The 9,620-nt window shown below is 39.5% G+C and overlaps 1 pseudogene; it reads right to left on the reverse strand.

Moving 5' to 3' along the window:
• The window catches only part of LOC113724373 (uncharacterized), a 29,077-nt pseudogene extending 19,766 nt beyond the window's left edge, over positions 1–9,311 (reverse strand).
• Positions 9,312–9,620: the final 309 nt, after the last annotated feature.

The following is a 9,620-nucleotide window of genomic DNA, read 5'->3' on the forward strand; positions in this document are numbered from 1 at the left end:
GGGCCCGGTAAAGGGGTGTTTGGTGGACGGAATTCGGTGTAAAGAGGGGTCTACGGACGTTTTGGTTCTATATACGTTGACGGAGAGTCAACCAATTTGGATCAAGTACTGCGCTGGAAATTTGGCTCCTGAGAGCCACCCGTATCCTTTTGATTTGAATCATTGGTTCCTTTGCTTTACATCTGGCATGTGTATCTGATTTCAAAAATGTGAAATGCCATGATTTTTCTGCTATCTGTTTGGTACCTCATTGAGCGCAAGCTCACCCCGTTCTGTCCCTTTTGTTTTCCTTACAGGAAAATAAATACTTTTGGACTGGATTTGATAATCGGTTGCCGACTTGAGCTAGTTGAACATATCTTTTGTATAGCTCATGTATTAAAACCCTAAGTGTACTTTTGGGGCGTTTCTCTTTTGATTTGGCAAACCGTGTATATGTATTATCTTTTGAAAGCTTTTGTATGTCATTTTGATTTGTAAACGCTAAAGTTCAGATTTAAATGTTTGTTAGCTATTTCGGTTGGGTTCTGATGGGTCGATTACTATTTATGGCCGGCTCCGGATTTCATTTCATTTTATCTTGGGTTGTTTTACTATTTTGATTTGTTTACGCGAGTTTGTAAGTTCCGGATTGAAGCGGATAGCTCTAATCTGATCCGTAGTCCTGGCGAGAGCTGGGCAGGCAGTCCGCTAACCCCTTTGGTTCGCCTTAGGGGAAAGTGGGGCTGTTACAGTAAAAATGTGATTGTGGGCTCTTGGAATTCCCACACTTGGGTTGTTGTTGCTGATGTGATAATTAATGGTGATTATATTGTTGGTTTAGTAGTTATAATGATGCATTAGTGGTGGGTAATTGGTAGGAACTTCATTGGGTGTAAGAAGCTAAACTTTCCGATTTTGCCCCTGCCATGTTCGGCCATTTCCAGGCCAATTTTTAATGGTTTAATGGCTTGAATTGGATGTTTGTAGGATTTATTAGATGTGTGAAAAATTTCATTGAAAAATAATGAGGTTTGAATGGGCAAATGAATTTTTTTTAGAAACCAGCAAATCTGGAAAACTGATTCGCGTATGCTCTGACCAGCAGTAGTATTTTGGCTATAACTCTGTCCTCGGATGTCGAAATCATGTGCCGTCGGTGGCGTTTGAAACTAGACATTCCTAGATTTAATTTGGTATATAATTCACGTTCTGATTCTTTGTGAGCAAGCCGAACCAAATGTTTTAAGTTCGCTGTCCTGTTACTCTGTTCATCTGGAATGAAGTGTTCAGGCAGCAACTTGATGCCCGAATTTGAACCAGATGGGTGCCGAATTTGGGAACGATTTCTTCTGTGATATTTTAACTCTATGAATTTATTTTCCAACGGCGTAAGCCATGCTCAATTTCGAGCTATAATGACTGAGTTGTGACTGAATCAATTGGACTGCTCTGTTTTGGAAAAACCCTAATCTTTGGACTGGTTTGGAACAAAATCTTGGAGTGAACTTGTTAGTTGATGTTCTTGATATTAAACACTTACCAAAGGTATCATGGGTATATCTTAGACCCTTATTTCACAAATGAACCATGGTTGGATAACTTTCTTGGTTAAACGATTGGAAAATTTGGAAGATGAAAGTCAAAGGCAGTTTGCCTTAGGATTTTTCTTGAACTTTGGTTGGCTAATTAACTACCTTGCCGAAGGTATTTTTCCCCGAAATTCGATAGAGAGATACCTTCCATATAGTATTGAAATACTTCCAATTTTGGTGCCGATTCAAGTTCGTTTCGATACCCAATTGAATTACTAAAGTTAGAGGTTCAAAGCTGGAAAATTTTCATCCAGTCTTGAATTTGCTCAACTTCGGGCTACCGTATCTCGGTGCTCGAGACTACGATTCTTGATCCGCTTGTTTTGTCATACACTTCACTTGCAACACTAATTGAGCTGAAAATTTCAGAGGCCGGTTTGCAACGTGCGAATCGTGCCGAATTTTCAAAGTTGGCCAAAAACCAACTTCATTCTGCCTTGTGAACCAACCCTGCATCTTCGAGCTCATTTTTGACCACTTTTCACTTTGATTCATGGAAAAGTGTCTTCTAGGAACTTATAGTACTCTCTAAGAGGTTTCCAACGGTATAAAGTTTTCCAATTCTCGACTTATACCGAGCGAGTTATGATTTTTCAAAGATTTATCGTAAAACTGGAAAAAATTTTCCAACTTCAAAGAAATAGAGTTTTTTCAAGAACTCTTTATTCTTTTGATATTCTTAAACGTTTTGCTTACGATTTTCATGATAAAAACTCAAATACTATTGTACCTAATAAAAGGCAAGTTGAACCTCGATTTACGTGTAATTGAGGTTCCTTTTTGCAAAATAATTCTTAGATTGTACTAGTGTACAATCTTTCTTGATAAGTGGGTTAATTGTGTGATTATCCACTATTAAATTGCCAGGCGCGCAAGGAGACCTTCAAGAGGATCTCACCGTGGACACTTGAACTTCCGGAAAATAATTCTTATTGAATTGCTCGGTGAGTGTCAAGTGTGTGAATTTTGATACTTGCTTAATTGTGGTATTTGTTGAAAGTTTTAAAAATAAGGGCGGGTGCGTACTTTATCGCACTCGTTCTAATTTCAAATGAATGAATGAAATGTATTGAATGAATGAATGAAATGCAATGTTATGTCATGAATGCTTGTGTCGTTGGAGTGAACCTCCTCGACCTTCCAATGAATGGGGGACGCCCAAACTCATAGGCCGTCCTTAGACTCGAGCCAGCAATGGGCTTGGTCGGGGATTCGGACGAGCCATGAGATACACCTAAGCTCGACCTAATATGAGGTCTTGCTTGGCATACTCGTAGAGTATCGCCCAATAATAGACTTGTGGGCCCTTGGGGTGTACGGTGGACGGAGGAAAGTAAGTGGTGATCTACGGAAATGGAAATACCGACCCGGTTGACAGGAGGGTCAATGCGGGAAGGTATACGAATGACAACGGCAGATCGAGTGGAACTTAGCTCCTGAGAGCTACTATATCCTTGAATTGTTTCTGATTACTTTTCCTGTTTGAATAATTGATTATTGAAAAGACATGGTTTTATTTATTAAATTGGGTTTGTTATTTGACTAAGTGCTTGCATGTGTGTTCTTGGCCTCACGAGCGTTTCGCTCACCCTATAGTTTTGTTTTCCTTAACAGGACCGACTCTTGGAGAAATATGGTGAAACCATCCGTTGTAATTTTGTTAAGACTTCTGTTATATATTTTGACTAGGCCCTGGTTTGGGTTGTACTTTTTGGAAATTGTAAACTTGAAAAGTTTGGGCCCTGATGTGTACTTTGAATTTAAGTCGTTTCATGATTACCCGATGTACTGAATATACATTAAGTGACTTACTAAGCTTGAACGCTTCCGCATTATTGTATTCATGTTGTTCTCATCGAAGTGATTAGTGCGGTTTGATATTGAATGGAATTGCTTGAGTCCTGGCGTGAGCTGGGCAGGCGTCCGCGGATACCCTTTGGTCCGCCTTAGGGAGATGTGGGGCGTCACAGGCCGGTACTATTCATGTTCGGCTCCGATTTTCATTTTTTTTATTTTGTGATTTTGACTTGTTTAAGCGCGTTTATACTTCCCGGAACGTTTTAGATCGCTTTAAACTGTCCCGTTAGTCCTGGCGAGAGCTGGGCAGGTAGTCCGCTAACCCCTTCAGTTCGCCTTAGGGGAAGGTGGGGCTGTCACATCCAGCACCACCAGGGATGATATTTTGAAGTAAAACTCTTTGGCGAAATATAGCTGTTGTGCTAGATTGTTGTGTTGTCCAGCACCGCCAGGGGTAAAACTTCCGACTTGAGCCTAAGCCATGTTCTGAATTTTCCAAATATCTGAGACTTTAATTCCAACTCAGAGCTAGTTGGTTGAACCGAGCCCTTTTGTATGTTCTATTTGGTTACTTGTTTAGCTACCTGTTGCCTCGTTGCTAAGTGATAAATAGGATTGGAGATTCTTAGTACTTGATTGTTTTCGATAATTGTTTTGATCTGATTAGTGCAAGTTGGAATTTTGAGGATGAAATTCTTTGAAGGAGGGGAGATTGTGATACCCTAACTTTTAGGATACTATTGTTGTTTAGTTTTCAAGAGGATATTATGATTTCTTTATTTAAGACATTGTTTTGTTTTAAAAATGAGAAACCCTAAATTCTAGAAACCCTAAAATCTAAACAAAAATCCTAGTTTACTTGTGACTAACCGATTTTCTTAAATCTCTAATTTTGAATCGAAACCCTAATTGTAATCACTGAAACCCTAATTGTAATCACTGGAATTGTATAATCCCTCATATTTTCTTAAAATTCCTTTTTGTTTGGCATTTATTCCCTTATAATAGCTATACTACTCATTTACATCTCCCATGTTTGGAATAATGAATAGAATTAAGAGTTTTCACTTTTGCATTCATCGTTAGGGTAAACTAGGATTTTTACACCTATCCATAGTGTGACTATCCGGTACGGAGAGTGGATCAAATTTGGTGATTAAGAGTGAGTTTTAGATAATATTAAGTGTGTGAGGAGAAGTGATAATAATAAGTTAGTGAATTATAAGTTAAAGCCCTAGTATACGTGATTTAAGGAAAATCGGCTCGAACCGACGAGTATCGTTTACTACCGATTGGACACACCACTTGACCAACACTTTCCTACCATAAAATATCCTTGATATTATTGCAAAATATTTCCCTCAATCTTAGCATGGAGTGGTCGAATTATTTGACCACAAAAACAAGGAAAAAGGAAAAAATTAAGAATGAATCTTGAAGCAACAAGTGGCCGTCTTCCATTGGATTGTTGACTAACTAATTTACACCATATTTATCACCAAAAACCAACCTATTTCCCCCATAATTTCAGCATACCAGTCGAGAGCAAGAGAGGGAGAAGAGTGAAGAGAGTTTTCCAATTTCCAACCTTGAATCCAACATTTTGAGTGAAAACAAGAAAAAACTAAATTGATTAAACACTAGTTTGGGAGTCTAGGAAGCTTGGAAGCTTGGAAGCTAAACTTTGCAAGGAGTAGTGGAGGATATCCTTTGTAAGCTTGTTATTGAGGTATATTGGCTGTCCTTTATCTTTGGTTCTTTTATTTTTGCTTAAGTTGCTATACAACCCATGTTTTGATTAAATTGGTAGCTATTTAAGTAGTTGTGATGATTTTTGGGGCATTAGTAAGGTAGGGTTTTGTATTGTTTAGCCCTATTTCTTATTGTGTGGATGGTATATGATGTATACAAGCTTGTATATGAGGTAGTAGTGGTGGTTTTGAGTTAGAAATGTGAATTATACCTTGAGTGTAACAAAATTTTAGAAGTGAAAATCCTTAGCGCCCTGTTCTGCCCGGTTTTAGTTCACCATGATAGATGCCAAATTAGGCTTAGTACAAAACATGAAAGTTGTAGAGAATGATGTTTTGTAACTACATGTAAAATTTCAACTCAATCCAAGTACTGTAGCATGTGAAAAGATAAAAATACCCCAGACTGCCATAGGTAGAGCTCTGTGGCCATTTTTGACAGTTTACCAATCTGACCACGTCTGTTCACCCTGATGCGTACTGACTTAGCATTTGCCCAAAACACATAAGTTGTAGTGTTATGTCTTAGCTTTCCAACGGCCCTGAAAATGCCTTAATCAGATTTCGGTAGCCTGAGTTATTATCGGTTACGCATAGTGCGGTTAACTAGCCCAAATGTGAGATTCTGGTTTTGTAATTTAAAATTTTGACCTAGATACACTATGAACTGGATTGAGTGGTCTTCATCAAAGTTGTAGGCCTTTGTCTTATCTTCGAAACCGTATCTCGTACACTTTAAACCGATGACCACATCTTCTGTTACAATTAAAACTATAAAAGGTGTCAAAACTATGAAATGTCCATTTGCGTCTTTGGGTGCAGACGCGCGACCGTTTTCATTTTTGTGCACGCGTACATGCATTTCTCAACCGTTTTTGCCGTTTAGGACTATTTCTGTAATTTTGTTACCATTCCGGCCGTTTCAGCCGATTTCAACATTCTTTTGGCCTTAGTGCCGTTTTGACCGTTTTTTTATTATTGTTGACCGTTTTCGGTCATTTAAGTTATAAACTGCTATTGTATAGCTGTTTCACTTATGTGTGCATATAATCTGCCAATACAGACTGTGAGGCTTTTGACGATGACGGTCAAGCCCAGTGAATTGTATCGTTTTTTGTGCCAAGCTTTATCAAGTGAGTAATTGGGTTGTTAATGATGTGAAATTGTTAAAGTGCTTTGTATATGTTAAATGGGTACTTAGGCGAGGGTGTATTTTATCTCACTCGACCTAAACCCATCCTTTATTTGATTTCATATGTGAGAATACATGCCTTATGTTGCGTATCACCCTTTTGCTGAATGCTGATGGGGGTGGTTACATGACTTGAAGTGAACCCCATTTGCTGTGTGCTGTTTGGGGTAAGTACTTTGTTGTGTACTTTGTTGAGAGATATCATCTATTGAGAGATTGAATATCTCAGGGCTTGGTTCCAACCCGGTTCCAAGGGTAGACGAACTATTCAAGCCAGCCAGGGTTTGGTCGAAGTTAGTTCCATGCTAACCTTGGGATTTCATTTTTTGTTAAAGATTTGATTAAAACTAAGTGATTTTGTTTTGCTCGAGCTGCTTTGTGCTGTTGACTGGCCAGCGGGGGTTGATAAGGTGAACGGAGAAAGTTAAGTGGAGTCTACGGACCATAAGTATTTTGGTTGACGGAGTGTCAACAGGTGTTCAAGCTTGGGGAATTGAATTGGTTTTGGAGCCACTCGTATACCACCATTGTGATATTACATTTCTGTATTGATATGAAATATTTGGAATTATATGTTTATCTGAATGTGTTTTTACATTTTTACCCCAATTATTCACTAAGCATATAGCTTATCCCATTCCATTTGTTTTCTTTAGCAGGGGCCGACGCGGGGATCTCTCGGGAAGGTGTATAAACTTTTGGTTATAGAATAGTTGAATTTGTACTTAATACGGTCCTCGATCAACTTGTTTCGAGACATGTAGCACATTTGCCCAAGGATCTAGCGAGGTAGTCCAACGCTTGGATTGCGGAACCTAGAATCGAGCGGACAACACGACTTGATTGTAGGCGGTAGAATGACGACTCCAATGGATAGGTCGGTAGAACAATCATGGACAAGACGCAAGATTGCTCAATAACCCTTGTCAAGCAAGTAAAAGGCTCAAAACTCTTTCTTAGAGGAAGAATCGAAAATAGAAGAAAACTTTATTTATCAAACTTGTCTTTTGGACCTTACAAGGCTAGCCTTTTTATAGGCTAAAGGTAACAAGATAATGTGTGCATGGATCAGGGCCCGCGCAATGACCCATTCCGAGTCCCATTGGGCCCAGTCACACGTGCACGGGCCAAGCTTTTCAAAGAATCCCTCCAAGCCCTTGTCCGAGTTGTCCAAAATCAACATGGAGCCCATAGAGATATTGAAGGCTTGGAAAGAGACAATCAAGCAATTTACACTTTGATCCAAGCCCATGAAGAATCAAGTGGGCCTCTTTGTGAGTCGGCCGAGTAGGGCCTTAGTCGTTGTTATTTATTTAGTTGGACTAGTTGCTTAGTAGAAGGCATGGGCTGGCCCATTTGAAGTCAAGATGGCCGACCTTCCTTTTAGGGTTTCTTTAGGGTTTTTCTTGTTACCTTTAAGCCTATAAATAGGCTAGCTTTGTAAGGTTAAAGACACAAGTTTTATGAATAAAATTCTCAGTACTTTCGTTTTCTTTCTAGAGAATTCGAGCCCTTAACTTGCTTTGGCAAGGGTTATTGAGCAATCTTGCGTCCTGTTCTCGATTGTTTATCCGACCTATTCCCCTGGAGTATTCACCTTCATCGGAGTGTCGTCTACCACCTAAATCAAATCGTGTTGTCCGTTTGATTCTAGGTCCCGTAATCTAAGCGTTGGACAACCTCGTTAGATCCTTGGGCAAACGTGCTACGTGTCTCGAAACAAGTTGATCGAGGAACGTATCAGTTGGCTTCAGAGCTTTGGTAGAGGTATCTTTCGTTATATCCATTGTTTTGTTCTTGTTTTATATAGTTTCCATGTTTTCCGCTGCCTTGTCTAAAAACAAAAAAAAAAAAATTCTGTTCGGCTAGTTTTTTTCCCTTTGTTGCGTCGTTGTCAAAAAAAAAAAAAAAATCTATCCGCAAATTGTCTTGTTTTGTGGTTGTTGTTGCCATCACCAAATCTGACCAAAACCTTGTGCCGTTGTTGCACCAAGTTTCTGTCCAAGTGGTGTGTGTCATAGCAGCCCAAACTGTCCAAAAAAAAAAAAAACAAAACAAAACAGATTTTCTGCCCACGGCTTGTTGTTCTTGCAAGTCGCTAATCAATTTTCCAAATCTGCCCAAGGTTGTGCGCTGTTGTTGCTAGCTCTAATCAGGTCAGATTTTGTACTCTTGTTGCATCAATTCTGCCCAGCAATTGGCCATAGCCATAACGAAACAAAAAAAAAAAAGGAAGGTGCGGCTAGGGTTTGCGCGGCTAGGGTTTGTGCGGCTAGGGTTTTCCTTTTTGGTTGTCAAATCTGTCCAAGTGTTCAAGTATTTAACTAAGTTGTTAGTTTTCAAAATTGATTTGTGGATCAAACTTGTTGGAGTTGAGAATCTTGAAGGAAACTACAAGCATCTAGGGTTTCTTGAGTTTCTTGGAACTAAATCTTGAAGTTCTTGAAAGTTCTTGTTGAAATCTTGGAGTTTTGGGGCTGTGGTTGTAGTAAGTAGGGGCTGACCAGAAATCTAGTTGTGAACCTTCTCGGCCAGGTGTAGTTACATTGGTAAGTAAAAACAAAAAACAAAAAAAACAAAACAGAATCGAAACAAAAAAAAAAGAAAAGAGAGCCTTCGGGTGGCACCAAAGGCCGAACAAGGAAAAGGAAAAGAACTTGGGTCTTTTATTGCCAACTAACAACCATTACATATTGTTTCTAAGCCAACCAGAATTTTCAAACAAAAGAGAGAAACTCAAAAGTTTTGGCCTACCTCTTCTTGAAATTCTTGATCACCTTGAACCTTGATTACTTGTACTACCTTTGGGGGTTCTTGGAGTTCTTGATTATCTTGGGTCTTGAAGACTTGCACCTCCCTTCGTATAAAAAGTTTCTTATAAGATCTTGCATCCATACGAGGCTTCCTTGTTTTAGGAGTAAATTTCTTGGGAGTTGCTTGAGCAAGTCGCTTGGGAGAGTCTTGGGTAACATTACTTGCATTATCTTGGGAGGCCATTCTTTTGAAACAAGAACTAGGGCTGCCTTGCCTTGCAAAGAGAGAGAGAGAGAGCCGAAGTGCCTTGTTGCTTGGAAGTAGGGGAGCCGAATCTTTGGGGTAAGGTGCAGCTGTGAGAGAGAGGGTTTTATAAGGAGTGTAGCTGACTTAGGGAAGGTTTTCAAGGAGGAAAGAATTCTGGAAATTTTGGTTGAGGGGGAAGAAACCAAATCTGTTTTGGAGTTCCAAGCCAACGTGATTTCCGAAGTCACTTAGGAAACTAAGTACACACTTGGGTAACTCTTGCTCACTTGGACACCTTCCTACTTT

This window comes from Coffea arabica, chromosome 2c (genome assembly GCF_036785885.1).
Source record: "Coffea arabica cultivar ET-39 chromosome 2c, Coffea Arabica ET-39 HiFi, whole genome shotgun sequence".
Lineage (NCBI taxonomy): Eukaryota > Viridiplantae > Streptophyta > Magnoliopsida > Gentianales > Rubiaceae > Coffea > Coffea arabica.